The following is a 21,972-nucleotide window of genomic DNA, read 5'->3' as shown; positions in this document are numbered from 1 at the left end:
ATCCTCAAATGACAATGACCCCTGAAAACGGGTGTTCACATTAAATCCGAAGAAACTCATAACGGATAATAATGACAAAAATGTAAAGAAATGGTATGGTAGGCACCACTGTTTGCCTTCAAATCGTTATTTTCCTCTTCATCCTTGGTAAGTTATTTTTCTCTTCTTCTTCTCCAATCATATTATAAGTGAAATGTGCCCAGTCCTCACTGACAAATAACTGTTCTACGCCAATCTTGACAGTCCTAGTTCCCTTGTTTTCCGTTTCACTTACATCTAGAGTTAGCCACTACGTTCTGGTCAATGAGATACAAGAAGTCTGCTAGGGTGTTCTGGGGGAAGCTTTCACTTTTCTGATAAAGAGGCAGATATGATACTGCCCTCCACCATCCCTCCTGCTTTTAATGCAGACATTATATTCCGAGTCACAGCAGCTATCTTAAATTAAACCATGTGGCAATATGTGAAGGTAGAAAACCAAATTGTTAAGTATGTCAGAATGAAGCATTAGAATATTCTTCATCTCTGAAGACTCTGCCAGTCCTAGACTGTCTATTTCCAGGTGCCTTATAGCAGAAAAACTAAATGTCCTTATTATTAAAGGTTCCATTATTTAGGTTTTCTGTTCCTTGTAACTGAAAACATCCACTTTAATCAGGATTCATCATATAGATTGTCTGTTTTATAATTAGTCTTACATTACACTTTATTTGAAAACAAAAACCTTTGAAAAAGTGTGCTATTGGAAGCAAAATGATCTCCCTTTGCTTTTCAGGCTGCTCACCTGCCACAACTTACACTGGCCTGTCTTGGAGATCAAGGACAGTGTAGCTTGGGCTCAGGCTGGGGAAGAGAGAAACATGCTGTGTGCTCAGAATTCCTGGAGGTCACACTGTCAACCGCCCAAGAAAGCTATATTTTTGGAGGAAAGTTGCACTTCCATTTTAAGTAACAGAATAAATATTATAAATATATATCAAAAAGCCAAAATCTTTATTTTTATGCATTTAGAATATTTTAAACAGTTCTCAATATTAAAAAGTTATATGAGTTGTAAGTAATTTTGCCAAAGGCAAAAGGATTTAGCTGTAAGAAACTGTACATAAGATTGATTATCACTGCTGTCTATTGAAGTAAAAACAGGAAGGTTTTCGAATGCAGATGGGAGCCTGGCTGGCCCAGCGTGGTTCACTGGAAGGAGTGCACCGCAACCCAACAATGCTCATGACCCACAGTCACCAGGGTGTGCTTTTAAAGAAAGAAAACAAAAGAGCAGTGTTGCTATGGTTTTAAACCTTAAAAAAATAGTCTGCTATTATACTTTCAATGCTTTAAATAACAGAATGATCTAGAATGCATTTATTGAGCGACAAAAGGGATGACTGCAATTAGTATAAAGATGAACAAAACACATTATGCCCTTAACAAGCTTTCAATCTTCTATAGGAGGTCAAACTCGTACAGTGGCAATGACAGAGGCATAAAGGTACCATGATTAAAACTACGCTGAGATACCATTTATCTCCACTAGATTGGCAAAACTTTAAACCTGACCATATCAAGAGTTGGTGAGGATATGAATGAATAAAAAACTAGTACCTGGCTGGTAAGCACACAGAATGCTCCAAAGTCTGTGTGACACAATCTGGCATTATCTAGAAAAGATGAACATTCATAATTCCCATAATACAGCAGTTCTCTGGTCTATACCTTACAGCAGAGATTGACAAATTGTAGCTTGTGAGCCAAACCCAGCCCATCACTCATTTTTGCAAATTAAATTATGAAACACAGTCATGCCCATCTGTTTGTATATTATGGCTGTCTCATACTATGGTGGTAGACATGAGTGGTTTATGGAGCCCTTATGGCCTGGAAAGCCTAAAATATTTCCCATCCAGTCCTTTACAGAAAAGCTCAGGTGACCCGTGTTAGAGATGCTTTTACACATGTGTATCAGGCTCAGGGCATCAATGTCTAAGACCACGATCTCCACTGATAGGAAAAAAAAGATAAATAACAATGCAAGCAATGGATTGCACAACAGTGAAAGTGTATGGATTACAGTTCTATGTAAGAGCATGGATCAAACTTCAAAACATGTTGGTGAAATCATCCCTAACTGAGAGCTAGCAATCATGGGTCTGACCCCACGTGAATTTGTGGTTCCAATGTACAATACCTGCAAGGTCCAGGAATTTCTAAGCTAAGAAATTAACATAAAAGTTGTCTCTATCAATGGTCATAGCCCAAATAGTCCTAAAGATTGGGAGAAAGATCAAAGGAGAAGGAGAAATTATAACAGGAAAAGACAGGATTTAACAAATGAGTATAACTGCTGAATCATTATACTGATATTTCTTTTAGTCTCCAGTGTGTTAGAACAGCTAGAAGGAAAAACCTAAAATTATAAAACTATAATCCATATCTAACTCTGAAATCTGTTCTATGTCTAATTGTCGTGGTGTGCTTTGAAATTCATTGGGTTTTATATATATATATATATATAATAAAAAATAAAAAATAAAGGCATTCAAGAATTAGGTGAAAAAAGTTGTCTCTATCTAGTAATTCCTCTGCAGGGTCACCAAGTAGCAGCAACACAAATCCAGAGGGACACACTCTCAACCAAGCTGCGACAAAACTGCACAGATAAAGTCCTGCCAAACATGTGATCTCACTACAAAATTCAGAGCACATGAGGAAATTTCCCACCATAAGCAAGAGTCAGCAGAAATAGCCTAGAGTAGAAGTTGGCTCCTACAAACTTGAGCTAATAAATATTGGATGCAAACGATAAAACAAGGGATGTTAAAACCACTAAAGTCACAATGAAGGGACTCAGAACACAAGAGAGAAACATGACAATATTTTAGAAGACCAGCAGATTTAGAAAACAACACCAATGAACAAAATAAGAACTGTCAGAAACGGAGTGGTTAGATGGCAGAGACAGATAAAAGTTAAACATACCCGAGGAATGTCAGAGAATGCACCAAAGACACTGAAAATACTGAATCAGAAACTATTACGCATAGAGACCAAATCAGGCAGAGCAATATGCATCTAAAAGGAGTTCCCCAAGGAAGGGATAGAAAGGATGGGAGAGGAAATATTCCGAGATAGAACTTCTGAGAACAACTGAGAAGTCATGAGTAATAACAATAGTTTTCTGGGCAGAGAAGCACTGATGATGATGATGAAAAACAAATGGGAAATTGCAAAACACCAAAAGCAAATCTAACTTACAGGAAGTGAAACAGAAAGATACATTACTTATGAAATAATGCCAATTAAACTGACAGATTTCTTAACAGTAATAATAGAAACCAGGAGATTGAAATAATTTCCTTAAAGCAATGATAGATTAAAAAAAAACAACTATCTAACTAGAAACTTATTTCCAGAAAAAAAATCCTTCACAATAAAGTAAAAATACAGACATTTTAAGATAAACAACAGTTGAAGGATTTGTTGCCAGCAGAGCTACAGCAGAAAAAAATGGTGAAGTTCTTCAAAATGAAGGGAGGTGACATCAATTGTAAACTAGGATCTACATAAAGAAAGGAAGAGCCCAAAAAGGAAAGTGCATGGACAAATATAAAAGACCTTTTTTCTCTTCTCTTATGTTCTTCAAAAGTTGTTTGAGGGCCATGGTGGCTGAGCAGGCAGAGTTCTCGCCTGCCATGCCGGAGACCCAGGTCCAATTCCTGGTGCCTGCCCATGCAAAACAAACAACAACAAAAAAGTTGTTTGAGCCTTCCCGTCTTCCCTTCCTGTCCCAGCTTCCCATCACTTGGTGGTGAAGAAATGGTGGAGGCCCAAATGGGGGGCTTCATGGCCATACCTGTGGACTCTTGGGACTGCGGGGAGAAGAGGGAAGCTGCGTGGAGGCCAGCACATGACCAGCACCAAAGGGCCCAACAAGGAAGGTGGACCCACCACATCATGGGGGAGGGGGGGGGGAGAGAGGAAGTCCATAAAGGTGTTTTCCTGATGGCCCAGAGTGCTGAAAGCAGGAAGGGAGAGCTGCATGAGCCCACGTCTGCAACACCCAAGTTTGGGGAGCTCAAGTGATGGTGCACAAAGATGCACCGCAGCACACCCACGAATGCCCAACTTCGTGGGCGGCAGAGTAGAGGACTGTGCAGCTCTGCCACATGGCAAAGGGGAAAGGGGCCATCACTGAAGTACACAGTCAACGTGCCTGCCACAGCCCAAGCTCAAAGGGTGCTGCAAGGAAGGGGTGCCAAGTCCCGATGCACTGGCCACAGGCCACTGAGGATGCAAGGACTGGGGGAAACAGAGGCGCAGGTGGAAAAAAGGGACAGCATGGTCAGGAAATGGATATATTAAGCAAATAGTTAAGCTGATGGAGCTAAGAAGCAAATATATTGAAGATACTAAGAGCCAAGTTTCTCACTGTTGGAGAAGGGGTTGACAAACATAGAAAGAGAGAGACTAGAAGGAACCCTAAGGTGCTGGACAGGCATCGGAGGCATCCTGTGAACTCATGTTTTGTATCTGTAACAGACCCATGTAGCCTGAATGTGTGAGAACCGTACACATGCATATCCACATTTCCTGGCTGAGAGGGTCTAGAAACAGTTGGGAGCAACAAGAATGATGCATTCGGAGTATCTTGTCATCCCAGAAAGTAAAGAAGTACTCAAAAAATAGACTAACAGATTGTTGGTGATGCTGTAAAACAGTGCAGCTTCTATTTTTTCTTTCTTTTTAAATATTCTTACTGAGAAATCCTCCACATATACAGCCCAAATATGGTGGACAATCAGTGCTCACAATATCATCACATAGTTGTGTATTCATCACCACGATCAGTTTTTAGAACATTTATATCACTCCAGAAAAATAAAAACAAAAAAGAAAAAACTCATACATCCCATACCCCTTACCCCCCCCCCATTGACCTCTAGTATCTCAATCTGCCCAATTTATTTTACATTCATATTTTTTACTCATCTGTTTGAACCCTGGATAAAAGGAGCAACAGGCATAAGGTTTTCACAATCACACAGTCACATTGTGAAAGTTATATCCTTATGTAATCGCCTTCAAGAATGAAGACTAGTAGAAGACAGTTCAACTGTTTCAGATGCTTCTCTCCAGCTACTGCAATACACCATAAACTAAAAAGGGCTATCTATATAATGCATAAGGATAGCCTCTCAACTCTGGAATCTCTCAGCCACTGAAACTATTTTGTCTCCTTTCTCTCTTCTCCTTCTTGGTCAAGAAGGCTTTCTCAATCCCTTGATGCCAGGTCCTGGATCATCCCAAGATTTCTCTCCTACACTGACAGGGAGATTTACTCCCATGGGAGTCATGTCCCATGTAAGGGGAGGGCAGTGAGTTCACCTGCCGAGTTGGCTTAGAGACAGAGGGCACATCTGAGCAACAAAAGAAGTTCTCTGGGGTGGTTCTTACGCATAATTTTAAGGAGACTTAGTCTATCCTTTACAGGAATAAGTTTCATAGGGGTGAACCCCAAAATCAAGGGCTCTGCCTATTGATTTGGTTGTCCCCGTGTGCAACGTCTTTGAAAAGTAATTTGGCAGTTCCTCAAAATGCGAAATATGTTACCATATGACCCAGCAAGTCCACTCCTAGGTAGGAAGGAAATGAAAACTCCAAGAAATATTAAAACGTCCACCAAAAAAAAAGTTGTACACAAATGTTCATGACAGCATATTTATAATAACCAAAAGTTGAAAACAACCCAAAAGTCCTTCAGCTGATCAATGCATAAACAGAATGTGGTAAATTCATACAATGGGCTAGAACTTAACTGTAAAATGGAATGAGTACTGATACCTGCTGCAACATGGGAGAACCTTGAAAACATTATGTTAAATGAACGCCAGTCCCAAAAGACCAGGTTGTATAATTTCACTTAGCTGAAATCTCAGGGCTGGAAAAATCCAAACAGACAGACAGTGTACTCGGGGTAGCCTCGAGCTGGGCACGGAGGGAGGAATGCAAAGTGACTGTTACTGGGTAGATGGTTTCTGCGGAGATGAACGGATTCTAAAATTAGATTCTGGTGATGCTTACCAACCCCATAAAAAGCACTGAAATGTACCCTTTAACTGGGTAAATTGTATGGAACTCCAAGTGAGGAAGAAATTAAAAAACAAAAAAACTTACCTATGACATGGCCATCTTCTGCTGCTGGGAAATAGCCCCACCAGGGCCTACTGCTCCTTGGAGCTCCTGGACACTGTTAGAGGTCTCTGCTCAAGACCCTCCTTGCCAAGGATGAACCCTTAGTCCTGGGACCTTCTCTTTATCCCCAGTGGTCCACTTAGTCTGGGGGAGCTGGAATCTGTTAAATCAATGGATATTCCCTTTAGCTGAGGCATTCTCTCTGGCACCTAAATCTCCTTTTCTTGCTGGCAACTCCCTTCCATTTAAAGCCTGGTCTTGCATATGTAGAATGGTATGATTTCTAAATGTTGGGTTAATTTCTTTTTTTTTTTCCGTTAATTAATAAAAAAAAATAATAATAAAGCCTGGTCTTTGTCATCTAGACTCTAAACGGAGCTTCAGGTGCCCAGAGTACTGGTGCATGCAGACGGAGCCTCACAGAATGAACAGCAATGTCTACGCCACATGCGCTGCAGGAACAGCAGCCCTCCTGATAATTCCAGGGTCACCTGTAAGACTAGTTCAATAGTACCTCTACAATTATTTTCTCAAGACCCCATGGTTCTGAACATTTAGGTGCTTGGGAATAAAACGTGTTGCAGGCAAAGGAGGACAAAAGAAGTGGAATACAGCAAATGAGATTCAATCTAAACTTTTTCTCTTGCTGGTTAAGCAGCTTCCCCATCCCGAGCTGGGCTGTTTTGTTCTGTTTTCAGATGTTGATGGAAACATGGACAGTGGGGTGTTTATAAGGATGAAAGGAGATACTGAAATATAGTGCCTACCAAAGCCTTTTATAATAAAAAATGGAAAGTGGAATGATTAAGGGAAGGGTTTCAGAGCCTGCATGTATAAATGGAATCGTGCTTCTGCCCCTGGAGTCCCCTTCAGCTCTTTCATCTGGAGGGACACACATCCCCTTTCTGTGTCTGGAGGCACATGAGAACAAGGGCCTCTGTCCTGGGCTGGCCTGATGCAGGATCAGAGAAAAGGGGCACAGTCCAAAAGCAGAAGTGGATGTGTGGCAATAAAGGGGATGAGTCCAGCATGCATGGTCTTTCTGTATAGGCCTGCCACTGAATTCCAGAAATCCTGTCTCACGTAGCTTCACAGCACACCACTCTGGGAGGTGAAAAAATCTCTACCTCATCTATTTGTTGGGAAGTGGCTGGCCTGGGAGACTGGGTATTTAATTGTATACTCTGAAAGTAAGGGAGGAATAAAGAGAGACAAAAGGTGTGTATAACCACGTCCGTGTGAGACTGCGTGGCTAGTGAGATGAACATACAACAAATAAGAAGTAACACCAATTTCTTTTAAATACAGGCATGAATAAAATAGGAAGTTCAATCTAACAATCCATTAAAGGAATAGTTCATTACAGTTTCTCCCCAAAATATAAGAAACAGTTCAGGTTAATCTCATATTGTTCTTGAAAGTTCTAAATTGGCTAGTATGTATGAAGAGCTTAAAACTATGACTGGCACATACACATTCAGTAAACTCTAATTATCACTGCTATTATTATATAATATAATAGAGAAACCAGAAAACACAGACAAACTCAACACACAACTATTACCCAAAGCTCCACTTCTTCAAAGCAACCACTCTGAGACTGGTGGGGTCTAGGCTGGTATTTCTACAGAAATGTGACCCTGTGGTCCGTTTTACATTATTGAACTGGCTTTTACACAAAACTGTGAACATATTTTCTGACCGGTAAATGCACCCAAGGTCCTATTCTCCTACCCTCATAAACCACCCACTCAGTTTTCAACCCCTAACCTGCAAAGGACCCTAAGTGCTCGCCCCCCGGCCCCACATTCGGTGCCTCCTTCCAGTCCTCCACCCATCAACTCCAAAGGGTCTCCCTTATCATGAATCTCAGAAACGCCCAAGAACTCATGCCCCCAGCTCCCAACCAGTCTCTCCACAGGCCGCTCACTGGTCCCCAGGCCCCCAGCACCCAAGGCTCCCTCATCAACCACTTGCAAAGTCTCTGTGACCACTCACTTCTCCCAACCCTGAGGTCCCAGCTGTTCAGATCCACCGGGCCCATCATCACCTCCCTGCTCAGGCCCTCCACTCCCATCACCAACCCACAAGGTCACCCCGCACAGCACTCCCGTCCTCACAAAACGTCACTCCAAGTGTCCAAATCTACCACATCCCGATCACTCGCCACCACGTCTACGGATTTTCCACCTCCACCTCGGCTACCAATCCTTCGCCCTCAGAGCCCCCCAAGCACATCCCCTCCTCGGGCCTGATCCGCAGGCCTCAGTCACCCAAACCCACAGGCTCTCCTGTCCCACGTCCCTAAGAGTGACCAGACCTCATCCTCGGCAGCCTGAGCACCAGCCACAGACATCAACCCCTCACGTCCTCCCCGCCCTGCCCTCGCCTCCTGCACACACTACTGAAGCTCTGGGAGCCACGAGAAAACAACTCGGACTGCAGGGAAGAAAAAGATGGCTTCAGACCTTAAGCTTCTACACAACAAAGTCCCCCTGACCACCTCACCCCTGCAGCCAGAAAGACCTTTCTCGCAGCTCCTTACCCCCTCCTCCCGTCTCCAGCCTCACAGTCCCCCAAGAGGCCCTCAGAGCCACGGGGTCAGCCCTCCCCACACTGCCCCCCATTCCCACCGAGCTGGCTCTGCATCCCTGATGCCCCTCACTCACTCCACAAACGCTCAACTGCCGGGTCCTCCAAGGGTCGAGTCCCGCAGCTGCCCCTCATGCCCCATCGAGGCCCCCAGCTGCCCCTCACCGCCACTCGCAGCCCCGCCAAGTCACCATAAGCCAGCCCAGCCTCCGGGTGTGGCCGCCCCTCCCATATCCCCAGCCACCCGGTGACCCTTAGACGCCCAGACACCGATCCCCACAGCTCCCCGACCGCCAGAAACAAAACCCATCGCGGGGGGAGCTCCGGGAAGCGGGCGGGGTGGGACAGGCCGGTTCACCGGCTCCCGGGGCAGAGGGAAGGGCCCGGCGACCCCAGGGTGCCCGTGGACTGGGGGTCTCCGCCCCACGCGGGCGGCCCCGGGTGCGAGGCGGAGGGACCGAGGCCGTCCGCACGTGCGAAGCCCAAGGCGAGGCCCGGGGCCTCAGGGGCGGAGACGCCAACCAGGAAGGAAAGCCACGCCGCACCCCCGGACGCGCTCCCCGAACCCGCACTGGCCCACAGCCCCCCGCACCATGCTCCAAGGACCCCCGCCCCGACCCCCACCTCCCCCTCTGCCCCCTGCCACGGCGCTCACTTTCATGCGTGGACCAAACCCAGCTCGGGGCACGCAGCCGCACAACCGCATCTCGTCTGGCACAGATGCACCTACCGCCACGCCACCCAGTTCTGGGCAAGCGCATCCAGGCCACTCCAGACCCCAGCCCACGCAAGCACATTTCCCACTGCCCCTGAGCTCTGCGCACGCGCACACCAGGGCCCCGCCCCCAAAACTTCCCACACCAGGACCCCGCCCATACCAGGGCCCGGCACAGCCGCATCTTCCCTGCTGGGCACCATACATACGTGCACCCCCTGCACCCCAATCCCCTTCCCTGCACACATGCACACCCTTGCCCCAACACCAGCAAAAGTGCCCTGCTCCCACACCTGGTAGGTGTGCATCTGTGCTACATAGTCCCTGCCCTTCACAAGCGGGCACCCTTGCCCCACCCAGCCCTGCACCTGTGGACCGTGCCAGGGCGCCGTCTACCCAATATCCCCTATCCCTGACTCATATCCTGCAACCCCTGTGACCTGTGCCCACTCGTACACCCTTGTCCATCCGCATAATAGCCCCCCTAGGCCCCTCCCCCTGAGCAAGGACACACCCACGCCCCAACCTCCCTGTGCCCTGACCTTTGTGCCACCTACTCTACAGCCTGATGCCCACGACCCCCACGCTCCATGTTCCCACCCACATCCTGTCTGTGCACCAACCCCCGTGCCTCCGCACAGCCCCCCATCCGCCTCTGCCACACCCTACCTCTGTGTCCCTCAGGTGGAACCCTGCTCCTGCACTCCAAGGCCTGCCTGAGCTGCACCCCGCCCCCAGGCCTGGGCACCGCACGCCCACAGCCACCGGCATAGAGTCCCGAACCTGTGCATATACCTGCACTGTAACTGTCCCACACTGTTGTGCCCCTCCCCACACCCCGCATCCTGCTCCACACCCGACCTGCAAATACAGAGCTTTACACTACTGAAGGAAATCAATACCTAAAGTGACCCTATCAAAATACTTACACAGCACAAAGACAACAGAAGATCTCTAAGCATATGACAATGCAGACACATACAGCCCAGCCCAAAGACCAAATTCACACACCAAAGACAGATTTTGGAACAACTAATCAAAGCTGTTCATATAACTCTACTAAATAAAATCAGTGGGATGGCTAATGGCATAAAGGAGATTAAGATGACAGGAGGAGAGCATAAAGAAGAATTTGAAGAAAATAAATAGAAAAGAGCAGATATTGCAGAGATTAAAGACGCCGACATGCTGTAGAATAAATAAAATACACTAGAGACACACAACCCCAGATTTGAAGAGGCAGAAGAAAGAATAAACGAACTAGAAGACAGGGACCTGATTTCAAACACACAAAAGAGCAAATGGCAAAAAAAAGATGGAAAATTTTGAACTGGATCTCAGGGAAATGATAGACAAAACAAAGCACAAAAATACAAGAATCAGTGGTGTCCCAGAAGAAGAGAAGAAGAAAGGGCTAGGAAGAGAAGCTGAGGATATAATGAGGGAAGCCTCCTGTTCTAGTCTGCTGGCTGCTGGAATGCAATATACCAGACACAGAACGGCTTTTAAAAAGGGGAGTTTAATAAATTGCTAGTTTACAGTTCTAAGGCCAAGATGATGTACCAATTAAAGCAAGTCTATAGAAATGTCCAGTCAAAGGCATCCAGGGAAAGATACCTTGCTTGGTTCAAGAAGGACGATGAAGTTCAGAGTTTGTCTCTCAAGTGAGAAGGCACATGGCGAACACAGGGTTCCTCTCTCAGCTGGAAGGGCACATGGCAAACACGGCGTCATCTGCTAGCTTTCTCCCCTGGCTTCCTGTTTCACGAAGTTCCCCGGGAGGCGTTTTCCTTCTTTATCTCCAAAGGTCGCTGGCTCGTGGACACTCTGCTTCGTGGTGCTGCAGCATTCTCTGCTCTCTCGAATCTCTCATTCTCCAAATGTTTCCTCTTTTATAGGACTCCAGAAACCTATCAAGACCCACCCAAATGGGTAGAGATATGTCATCACCTAATACAGTTTAGCAACCACTCTTGATTAAATCACACCTCCAGGTAGATGATCTAATTACAGTTTCAAACATACAATACTAAATAGGGATTAGAAGAAATGGCTGCCTTTACAAAATGGGATTAGGATTAAAACATGGCTTTTCTAGGGTACATATAATTTTCCAGGGTACATAATTTCAAACCAGCACACCTTCCAAACCTTATAAAGGACAAAAGTTTGCAAACCAAAGAAGCCCAATAAACTCCAAATAGAAATCAATAACCATCAAAGAAACAGAACACGAATATATGGAGACAAATAATGCACTCTTAAACAATCAGTGGGTCAAAGAAGAAATTGCTAGAGAAATCTGTAAATATCTGGTAATGAATGAAAATGAGAATACAACAAATTAGAATTTATGGGATGCAGCAAAGGCAGTGCTGAGAGAGAAATTTATTGCCCTATATGCCTATATTTAAAAAGAAGGGGGGTGGTGCAAGGGTAGTTCAGTAGTAGAATTCTTGCCTGCCATGTGGGAGACCTAGATTTGATTCCCGACCCATGCACCTCCCCACTGCCAAAAAAAAAAAAAAAAATGTTCAACAAATAGTGCTACAATAAGGGGATTATCACATGCAAAAAGAATGAAATGTGGCCCCCATCATGGAGCTTACAAAAGAAAAAATGAATAGCAAAAATCAAGGACTTCCCTGGTACCATGGGATCAACAATTCCATCCTGAGCAAAAGGGGGGAAACAAGTCTAACAAATGGGTATCGGTGGCTGAGAGAGTTCAAATAGAGTCGAGCGTCTACTCTGGAGGTCACTCTTACGCAAGCTTCAGTTAGACATTGCTACCTATCATAACTTGCCAAACCTCAACCAAAACCATTCCAGCCAATCCTAAGGAACACCTAGGGCAATATATAACATCCTGCAAAGGTTCCATGCACTAGAGTAACTTTCCAAAACCTTCAAGCTCCAGATGGGTCCCTGGAGCAGATAAATCTCGCAGTGCAGAGGGGCCAGGGACCAGTTTCCTTGAAACACTATGAAGTTAAAGTGAAGGTGGAATACCGTGCCCAGAAACCCTTCTCTGGCACTATGCCCCTCGGCTGGATTTCAAGGCTGCTTCTCTGTGTCGCGATCACAGGGTGGGATACGGAATTTTTACAGATGTAACCTTCAACAGCAAAGTTTCCAACAATTTGTGATGTTAAACTTTTCTTAGTGAAGAAGATAGCAGCGGTCAATGAAAGAGAGGACCCTTTATGACAATTTACAGCGTTTCCTTGGGAGAAACATCATTACTTTTTAGCTTTGGTGCTCCCTTAATGTGTCTCTGTCCTCCCCGACTAGTGAATGCACAGGCAGGTATTTACTTTCGCAATAGGAATACTTTTTACTTGTGCAGCTTTTGAAAAAGCTGCTTCAGGGAACATTCTTGTACATATCTTCTTGTATTTTTACTGGATATTTCTTTGGGGTATAAACTGCTTGGTTTTTCATATGAATATCCTCCACTGTTTATTAGATATTGCCAAATTGCTCTGCAAAGTGGCTCTATCAATTTACACTATGACCAGCAATGAATGAAGCTCCCATTAGTCCACGTTTTTCACGTGTTCTGTAAACAGCTTCTGCCTAATTATCTTTGTGCTATTTGTCTTTACTTATAGATTTACAGAAGGTTTTTAATATAATATATTCTAGATACCAATTCTCTGTAATTACTCTAAGTTTCTTCTAGTCTGTTGCTATCTTCCAATTTTGCCTATGTTTTTTTTCTTGTACAGAAGATTTGAATTTTGATATAGTCAAATTTATTTATTTATTGTAAATAGTGCTTTTTCTAACATTTATTAGAAATTCTTCCCAAGATTGTTGAATACAAGTAGTGCTACCGGCAGATTTGTTTCATCGCTAACTGGAAAGACAATTTCTTAGAATTGTAACCATTTAATAGAAATATTTTATCAGGTTATTGACATTCCTTCCTTATTATAGTTTACAAATAGCTAGCTTTATTTTTTATTTCTTTACCTTGAATATTAAATATCTGGAATTCTATTTTCTGGATCTGTTGGGAGGATCATATAGTTTTTGTCCATCATTTATTCTGTTGATTGGTGAATTATATTAAAAGATTTTCTAATGTTAATCCATCTATGAATTTCTGGGATAAACCCAAAGGATCAGATGTAAGCATATAAAAATATATGTACTTTGTACTTATATATACACATATTCATAGATATATGTAGATTGCTTGATTAATTTTGCTACTATTTAATTGAGGATTTTATTTTTATTCATTACTTATTTATTTTTAACTGAGGATTTTAAAATCTACTTTCATGACCAGGCTGTAACATGTCCTTATTTTTTTTACCCCTGCAGGATTTATTCAGTTTTTTTTTCCATGGGCAGGCAACAGGAATCAAACCCAGGTCTCTGGCATGGCAGGCAAGAAGCCTGCCTGCTGAGCCACCTGGCCTGCCCACTTATTCAGTTTTGATAACAAGATTATAATGGATTAATAAACTGCGTTGGAAAGCATTCTCTCTTTTTCTGTTTTCTAGAGCAGTTTGTATAAGATTGGAATAATCTGTTTTTAAATGCTTGAGAGATCTCAAACGGGAAACCATCTAGATTTCTTTTTACTTCTGATTCATTTGGTGGTTTTTATTTTATTAATCTTTTCAAAGATGTAGTTTTATGTATAGATTTCTTTTTTATACACTAGTTTCCACTTTTATCCGTATTATTTCCTTTTTTTTTATTAACAGAAAGAAAGAAAAAAAAAGAAATTAACACAACATTTAGAAATCATACCGTTCTACATATGCACTCAGTAATTCTTAACATCATCACATAGGTGCATGATCATCGTTTCTTAGTACATTTGCATCGGTTTAGAGGAACTAGCAACACAACAGAAAAAGATATAAAATGTTAATATAGAGAAAAGAAATAAAAGTAGTAATAATAGTAAAAAACAAAAAAAACAAAACCCTATAGCTCAGATGCAGCTTCATTCAGTGTTTTAACATGATTACTTTACAATTAGGTATTATTGTGCTGTCCATTTTTGAGTTTTTGTATCTAGTCCTGTTGCACAGTCTGTATCCCTTCCGCTCCAATTACCCATTATCTTACCCTGTTTCTAACTCCTGCTGGACTCTGTTACCAATGACATATTTCAAGTTTATTCTCGAATGTCCGTTCACATCAGTGGGACCATACAGTATTTGTCCTTTAATTTTTGGCTGGACTCACTCAGCATAATATTCTCTAGGTCCATCCATGTTATTACATGCTTCATAAGTTTATCTCGTCTTAAAGCTGCATAATATTCCATCGTATGTATATACCACAGTTTATTTAGCCATTCTTCTGTTGATGGACATTTTGGCTGTTTCAATCTCTTTGCAATTGTAAATAACGCTGCTATAAACATTGGTGTGCAAATGTCCGTTTGTGTCTTTGCCCTTAAGTCCTTTGAGTAGATACCTAGCAATGGTATTGCTGGGTCGTATGGCAATTCTATATTCAGCTTTTTGAGGAACCGCCAAACTGCCTCCCACAGTGGTTGCACCATTTGACATTCCCACCAACAGTGGATAAGTGTGCTTCTTTCTCCGCATCCTCTCCAGCACTTGTCATTTTCTGTTTCGTTGATAATGGCCATTCTGGTGGGTGTGAGATGATATCTCATTGTGGTTTTGATTTGCATTTCTCTAATGGCCAGGGACATTGAGCATCTCTTCATGTGCCTCTTGGCCATCCGTATTTCCTCTTCTGGTAGGTGTCTGTTCAAGTCTTTTTCCCATTTTGTAATTGGGTTGGCTGTCTTTTTGTTGTTGAGTTGAACAATCTCTTTATATATTCTGGATACTAGACCTTTATCTGATATGTCATTTCCAAATATTATCTCCCATTGTGTAGGCTGTCTTTCTACTTTCTTGATGAAGTTCTTTGATGCACAAAAGTGTTTAATTTTGAGGAGCTCCCATTTATTTCTTTCTTTCTTCAGTGCTCTTGCTTTAGGTTTAAGGTCCATAAAACCACCTCCAGTTGTAAGATTCATAAGATATCTCCCTACATTTTCCTCTAACTGTTTTATGGTCTTAGACATAATGTTTAGATCTTTGATCCATTTTGAGTTAACTTTTGTATAAGGTGTGAGATGCGGGTCTTCTTTCATTCTTTTACATATGGATATCCAGTTCTCTAGGCACCATTTATTGAAGAGACTGCTCTGTCCCAGGTGAGTTGGCTTGACTGCCTTATCAAAGATCAAATGTCCATAGATGAGAGGGTCTATATCTGAGCACTCTATTCGATTCCATTGGTCGATATATCTATCTTTATGCCAATACCATGCTGTTTTGACCACTGTGGCTTCATAATATGCCTTAAAGTCCGGCATCGCGAGACCTCCAGCTTCGTTTTTTTTCCTCAAGATGTTTTTAGCAATTTGGGGCAACCTGCCCTTCCAGATAAATTTGCTTATTGGTTTTTCTATTTCTGAAAAATAAGTTGTTGGGATTTTGATTGGTATTGCATTGAATCTGTAGATCAGTTTAGGTAGGATTGACATCTTAATTATATTTAGTCTTCCAATCCATGAACACGGTATGCCCTTCCATCTATTTAGGTCTTCTGTGATTTCTTTTAGCAGTTTTTTGTAGCTTTCTTTATGTAGGTTTTTTGTCTCTTTGGTTAAATTTATTCCTAGGTATTTTATTCTTTTAGTTGCAATTGTAAATGGGATTCGTTTCTTGATTTCCCCCTCAGCTTGTTCATTACTAGTGTATAGAAAAGCTACAGATTTTTGAATGTTGATCTTGTAGCCTGCTACTTTGCTGTACTCATTTATTAGCTCTAGTAGTTTTGTTGTGGATTTTTCCGGGTTTTCGACATATAGTATCATATCGTCTGCAAACAGTGATAGTTTTACTTCTTCCTTTCCAATTTTGATGCCTTGTATTTCTTTTTCTTGTCTAATTGCTTTGACTAGAACTTCCAACACAATGTTGAATAATAGTGGTGATAGTGGACATCCTTGTCTTGTTCCTGATCTTAGGGGGAAAGTTTTCAATTTTTCCCCGTATTATTTCCTTTTATCTATTTTATTTGGGTAAGCTCCATGATTCTTTCTAGTCTCAAGTTAGAAGTGTAACTCATTAATTTTCTTCCTCCTTTTTTTCCCCTAATGGAAGCACTTTTTCCCTTAAGTATCACCTATAGGGTCATTCTGCAGGTTTTAATAGGTAATAAATTTTGCTATTATTCTTTTTTTTTTTTTTTTACATGGGAAGGCACCGGGAATTGAACCCAGGTCCTCTGGCATGGCAGGCAAGCGTCCTTGCCTGCTGAGCCACCGTGGCCCACCCTATTATTCAGTTTTAATTATTTTTCTCATTGCCATTCTGATTTTTCTTTGACAATGAGCTATTTACACTTGTTTTTGTTTTTTTGGGAGCATGCTCTGGGAATCGAACCTGGGTCTTCTGCAGGAAAAGCGAGCATTCTACCACTGAACCACCCGTGCACCCAGTGGACTTATTCTTACATAAATTTCTGACTTCTAAAATTATCTTTATGACATTGACTTCAAGCTTAATTATATTCATTTGTATGATACTGTTCAATTGTTGTTGAGACTCAATTGAATAATGCTCAATTTTCAAACTCTTACATATTTGCTTAAAAGATATGTGTATGTATATTTTGGGTAAGATATCATTAAATCTAGTTTGTTTATTGCATAATTCAAATCTTCCATATCCTTTTAAATTATGTTTTTATCTTGATCTAACAGTTACTGAGAAAGGTGTGTATAAATTTCTAAATGGAAATGTGGATTTGTTAATATGTTCTTATAATTGTCAAATTTGCATGATCATTTCTACAGTCTGTGTAAATAGACTGTATCTTCTATCTTCTATCTTCCTGGTGAATTGCACCTTTCTCTTATATAATGACCCTTTTTTATCCCTAATATTGATGCTTGCCTAATTAATGATTATTAAGTATGTTTTTTTCCACTTTTACATACAGTCTTTGCGATTTATTTTTGGGCGTTTCTCTTGTAAACAGCATATAAATGGAATATTATGGTATAATCTGACAAATTCTGCTTTTTAATTGATGAATATATATTCTGATATATATGCTGATGTTTATTTCTACCATGTTACATTTTACTTTCTATTGACCTTGCTTTTTCTAACTATCCTTCCCCCTTTTCTGTCTTTTTTGGATCAATCAATTTTGTCTATTCTCTTTTATAATCTCTACTGATGTTTAAATTATACTTTTGGTATCTATTCTTTTATATTAATCATGTTAAGGCTGAAATGTTACTCTGCACAACCTAAAATTAGCTACTTGATATTACTTCTGATCATTCTGCACACAGATCACTTGTTCAATGTCTTAGTTTTGCATAATTTTTATCCCCAAATTAATCAGTATTATTTCACATAGCCAGCACAACCTTAGATTCACTGACAAGCTTATCTATTTCTTTCTTCACATTCTTTTTTCCTAAAATCCCTCTTTGGAAGTTCCTTCAGTGAGGGCTTGTTAGTGTTAAGCTCTTTGTCTTTGCCAATCTGCAATGTCTAGAATTTTTGTAGTTTTACATTTAGATCCATGATTCATTTTGTACAAATGAATGGTATGAGATATATATTGAGGTTCTTCCAGCACCGTTTTTCATATGATCATTGTTGCCCCATTCACCTGACCTCGCAATTTTGTAAAAAATCAATTGGATATTGTTATGTATTGAATTGTACCCCACAAAAAGACATGTTCAAGTCCTAACATCTGGTGCTATGAGCATGCCCTTACTTGGAAAGAATGTCTTGAAGATGTTATTTGTGAAGGTGAGGTCAAACTGGATTAGGGTGACCCTAATCCAATATGACTGATGTTACTATAAGAAGGGTGGATTTGGACACAGAGAGACAGAGAGAGGATAGAATGCCAGGTGAAGACTGAGGCAGAGATGGAAGCCTCAGTACAGATGCGAACCAGAAAGAGTTAAGAAGCATTCTCCTCTCCAGATTTTGTAATAAGTTCTAAGATTGGGAAGTGTGAGTGCCTCCTCTAGCTACGTTCTTCATTTTCAACATGGCTTTGGCTATATGAGACCCTAACCCTTCCATATAAATTTGATTGGCTTTTCCATTTCTGCAAGGAAGTTTGTTGGAATGTTGATTGGGTGAAATCGACATCTTAACAATATTTAGTCTTCCAATTCAGGAACACAGAATGTCTTTTCATTTATTTACATCTTCCCTGATTTCTTTTATCAATGTTTTGCAGATTTCTGTGTGCAAGTCCTTTACATCTTTGGGTATATTTATTCCTAGATATTTGATTATTTAGTTGTTATTGTAATTGGAATTTTTTCTTGATTTTTTTTTTTGTGTGATTGTTCATTACAAATGTATAGAAACAGTATTGTTTTTTGGGTGTTGACCTTTTATCCCACCATTTCGCTGGATTCATTTATTATCTCTGGTTTTTGAGGACTTTCTGTATGCAGGATCATGTCATTTTCAAAAATGGAAAGTCTTACTTCTTTCTCTTCTATCAATTAATGGAGAGGAATATTAAAATATCCAAGTATAATAACGTTTTTGCCTATTTCTCCCTTCAGTTATTGATTTTTCCTTCATGCATTTACAGACTCCCTTTTTAACTGCATACATTTAGGATTATTATGCTTTTTTGATGAGCTGACCCTTTTATAAATATGGAATGACACTCTTTATCCGTGATAATATTCTTTGGTATGAAATCTATTTTGATATTGATAAAGCCATTCCAGGTTTCTTTGATTATTACTGTATGGTATATTTTTCCCATCATTTTTTTTAGCCTGTTCACGTAATTATATTTAATGTGTGTTTTTAAATGTAATTGGGTATATAATTGCATCTTTCTTTAATATGTTCATTGAGATATATACATATATGTACAGTCCAACCATACTACATAATCAATGGCTCACTATATCATAACATAGTTGTGTATTTTTCATCATGATCAACATAATTGTATCTTTTTTCATCCAGGATATCAAATTCTGTCTTTTAATTGGCATTTTTAGGCCATTCACATTTTTTCAAATGTAATTTTATTGAGTTACTATTAATACACTATACAACCCATCAAAGTATGAAATCAGTGGTTCACAGTATCTTGTATTACATTCATCACCACGCTCAATCCTAAAACATTTGCATCACTCCAGAAAAAGAAACAAAAGAGAAATCCCCAAACATCTCATACTTTTTATTGACACTTAGCATTGCATTCTCTCCAATTTAAAGACTTACAATAAAGCTGAGTTAACTAAGACCATATAGTATTGTCAGAGATAAATGCATAGATCAGTGGAACAAAATAAAACATCCAGAAGAAGATCCATACAAACATGGGTAATAGACTTCTTTTTTATATAGCTATACCATCAATTATAAAGATTATGGTTACTGGATTACAGCTCAACAATTTCTGGTATATCTTTCTAGCTATTCTAATGAAACTAAAAATAAATATATATATGATGAATCAGTAGTCATAATCATTTGTTAAATCAAAATTTCTCCATTATTCCTCCTCCCTCTCATTTAATCATTCTCTCAATCTTCAGGGATATCTGGGTATTTGGGTTTGTTAAACTACTGGAATGGCATATATCAGAATTGGAATGGATTTTGTAAAGGGAATTTATTACTTTACAAGTTTACAGTTCTAAGGCCAGAAAAATGACCAAACTAAGGCATCCAGAGAGAGATAACATCATTCCAAAGAAAGGGACAATGAAGCTTTGGGGTTTCTCTTCTCAGCTGGGAGGGCATGTGGTGACATCTGCAAGCTTTCTCTCCTGGCTTCTTCAAACGGCTTTCCTGGGGGTATTTTCTTCTTGCATATCCAACCAAAGGTCTCTGGCTGTGTGGGCTCTGTTGGCACTGAAGCTTTTTCCAAAATGATTCCCTCTTAAAGAGCCCCAATAGGTGTCCCCACCTTGAATGGGTAGAAACACATCTCCACAGAAACCACCTAATCAAAAGGTCCCACCCATAATTGGGTGGGTCACATCTCCATGGAAACAACTTTAAAAAACATCCCAACAATATTGAATCAGGATTAAAGAAATGGCTTTTATAGGGTACAAAAATTTCAAACTGGTACACTGAGCAATGACCATTTTAACTTCTTAAAAGTTAAAGGTGCTAAGCCACGGTGGCTCAGCAGACAAGTTCTTGCCTGCCATGGCCAAGACCCAGGATTCCTGGTACATGCCCATGCAAAAAAAAAAAAAAAATTAAAAGGGTGTTGACCATATGGGGTAGAGGTATGCAGCTGGTTGATGTTCTTGGGGAGACTGTTACCTCTTGGTTTCAGGACTTATCTGGCATAGGAACAATGTGGAGTCCTTAAGTTTCTGAAAAATAAACTTACTAGGCAAAACATTTATAGAAATTTAGATAGAGCCCAGAGTATTCTTTAGGGTTTTTGGGAATACTGTCAGTTGGGGCTGGGCATATGTGGTAATTTGAAATATCTGGCTGAAGCTTGCATAAGAGTAACCTCCAGAAGGACCTTTCAGCTCTATTTGAAATCTTTTAGCCCCTGAAGCTTTATTTTGTTCCGTTTTTCCCCCTTTTGGTCAAGAAGGCATTCTAAATCCCACAATGCCAAGGTCAGGCTCATCTCTGGGAGTCATGTCTTATGATGCCAGTGAGATTTATACCCCTGAGAGTCAAGTCTCATGAATGTGTGGGGAGAGGGTAGTGCTTTTATTTGCAGAGTTGGCTTAGAAAGAATGGTTACACCAGAGGAACAACAGAGATTCTCTGGGGTGACTTAGGCATACTTACAAGTAGGCTTGGCTACTAGGCCATTCACATTTATGTAATTATTCATACAAGTATATTTAGACCTACATTTTATTCAATGCTTTGAGTTTGTTCCTCTGATTTTTTATTTTGTTTTACTTAGGCTCTCTTCTTTGGAACTATTTTATCTTTTTGGTTTGTGATTGCCTTTTCCTGTATAACATCTTACTCTGAAAACTCACAGTTAAAGAGTAAAATTGAAGTATTTCTCCTGATTTCCAGTAGGAACTGTGTGCTGGTATGAAATGATGTATGTCCCCTAGAAAAGCCATGTTTTAATCTAAATCCCATTTCGTAAAGGCAGAATAATCCCTATTCAATACTGTATGCTTGAAACTGTAATCAGATCATCTCCCTAGAAATATGATTTAATCAAGGGTGGTTGTTAAGCTGGATTAGGTGACGACATGTCTCCACCCTTTTGGGTGGGTCTTGATAAGTTTCTGGAGTCCTATAAAAGAGGAAATATTTTGGAGAATGAAAGAGATTCAGAGAGAGCAGAGCAGAACGACATAGCCACGAGAAGCAGAAGTCCACCAGCCAGCGACCTTTGGAGATGAAGAAGGAAAATGCCTCCCGGGGAGCTTCATGAAACAGAAAGCCAGGGGAAGAAGCTAG

General features: G+C 40.9%; 2 long non-coding RNA genes across 2 annotated transcripts; both read right to left on the bottom strand.

Moving 5' to 3' along the window:
* Positions 1–998: 998 nt before the first annotated feature.
* On the bottom strand, positions 999–4,800 carry LOC143683450 (uncharacterized). The gene is made up of 3 exons (XR_013175437.1): positions 3,610–4,800; positions 1,600–1,655; positions 999–1,248 (listed from the first exon to the last, which is right to left on the bottom strand). It is a non-coding gene; the product is annotated as an uncharacterized LOC143683450 (long non-coding RNA).
* Positions 4,801–4,955: 155 nt separating this feature from the next.
* Positions 4,956–11,357, bottom strand: LOC143683448 (uncharacterized). The gene is made up of 3 exons (XR_013175436.1): positions 11,111–11,357; positions 6,169–6,346; positions 4,956–6,029 (listed from the first exon to the last, which is right to left on the bottom strand). It is a non-coding gene; the product is annotated as an uncharacterized LOC143683448 (long non-coding RNA).
* Positions 11,358–21,972: the final 10,615 nt, after the last annotated feature.

The sequence above is a fragment of the Tamandua tetradactyla genome, chromosome 5 (genome assembly GCF_023851605.1).
Source record: "Tamandua tetradactyla isolate mTamTet1 chromosome 5, mTamTet1.pri, whole genome shotgun sequence".
NCBI classification, from domain to species: Eukaryota; Metazoa; Chordata; class Mammalia; order Pilosa; family Myrmecophagidae; genus Tamandua; species Tamandua tetradactyla.
The sequence above is the reverse complement of the archived record's forward strand: the minus strand, read 5'-3'. Positions and strand labels throughout refer to the sequence as shown.